This window comes from Limulus polyphemus, unplaced genomic scaffold, assembly GCF_000517525.1.
Source record: "Limulus polyphemus unplaced genomic scaffold, Limulus_polyphemus-2.1.2 Scaffold869, whole genome shotgun sequence".
Classification (NCBI taxonomy): Eukaryota; Metazoa; Arthropoda; class Merostomata; order Xiphosura; family Limulidae; genus Limulus; species Limulus polyphemus.
In genome coordinates, this window is record NW_013666479.1 from 231,311 (window position 1) to 232,870 (window position 1,560).

Consider the following 1,560-nt stretch of genomic DNA (forward strand, 5'->3'; position numbering starts at 1 on the left):
TAGCTTAAATCTTGTAACAGTATTAATCTATTTATATTTATTAATTTTTGTTTTATTGAGCTTTGAACCGTGTCTGACTAAAGATACCCCGATAGAAGTTGAAAATTACACGGTGCACGTGCATTGACATGACCCTATCAAACAGCGTAATACAAAAGCTTCTGGCACTTATACCCCACGAAGGTTTTTATTTTTATTTTTTTTCATTATCTTACCTACCAACATTCTATTTTTATGATTTTAGTTACTTTTATAATAATAAACAGTTAAAACAAATGAAAAATAAATCCTCATAATTAAATCTCAAGCATTTTTATTTTCAGTAAAGCTTTATATTTTATCTGTTATTTTTTATACTGTAACATTATACTTATTTCTCTAGTTTGTACGTAAGTAATCAAAGTATAATGAAGATAAAGGTTGCAAAATAAAATGTATAGTATTGTTAGTATTGATCACAAAATTTCAAAGTACTTATGGTCAGAGTTTACACTCTCACCTTTTCACACTTATTTTCTGTAGTTATTTTATTGCTAGTAGATGAGTTAGAAATTAGAATAAACAAAAAGAATAGTACTCTGTTCTTTTCAGTATGGACAGTAAAGTTCCTAGTAAATCTCCTGAGAGTTTCTTTTCATCTCTTTACACCTATTTCCTATTGTTATACTACTATTAGTGGTTGAAGTAGAAACCTTCCGAATATAAAGCAATGAATCACCGTTCCTGTTTAGGTGTTACTGTACTTTGACACTGTCAATATCAAATAAGTTCATGTGGTGCTTTGAAAACACAGTGGGATAGGATATATCTACTTGTTTACAGTATATTGGTTAAAATGACAATTGTATAAAGTATTATAAAATGTTTATGACTTTGCAGAAAGTCTGGGCCAATCCAATAAGTTAATAAGGGGAAGTATCCTACAGAAACTATTCGGATCGCTGCTCTGAGAACACAGTGGCTTCTTTACAATACAGTGGTTGCAACAAGAATTGTCTAAAGTACTTTATAAAAGCGAGAGAAAATATTTATGATATGGCTCCGTACAAAGTATAAAGTTGTATCCTATTCAATAAACTTGCCAGTAAACTCTTGCCAACAATAAACTCTTACTTGGTGGTCGAGATTTAGCATTGGTATAGGTGTAAATGTGTGTAACTACTTACAGACATCCTGTCACCTATATCACCATGCCTACACAATAACCAATAAATTTGTAGTTTCCAGTAATATAAATAAGGGTCATTTTGGTTAGGCTAGTATTCTTGGCTAAGCCTTCTTGATTGTAACTTGGGAAACAAATTATTCACCAGCAAACTGCAAGTTCAACCAGGTGTTTATGTAAAGATGTTCCTTTTCATGTGTTAAGATCAGTTGATTAGGGATAAATTTATTTCTTAGACTTTCACAAATTACATAAATAAACTTTTCCTGAATTGCCGAATCTTTAGTTTTGTATACTTTATTTTTATTCTATCTCAGTATAAACGAGTAGAAATAATAACACAAGTTCTTACTTTGTAAAATACAATAACATAATAGCTACCATACATTACATAT

General features: G+C 30.1%; 1 protein-coding gene across 2 annotated transcripts in view; it reads left to right on the forward strand.

Annotated features, from left to right (window-relative positions):
- Positions 1-1,560, forward strand: part of LOC106460953 (ubiquitin carboxyl-terminal hydrolase CYLD-like) — a 113,755-nt gene that overhangs the window by 74,713 nt on the left and 37,482 nt on the right. The window lies entirely within an intron of this gene.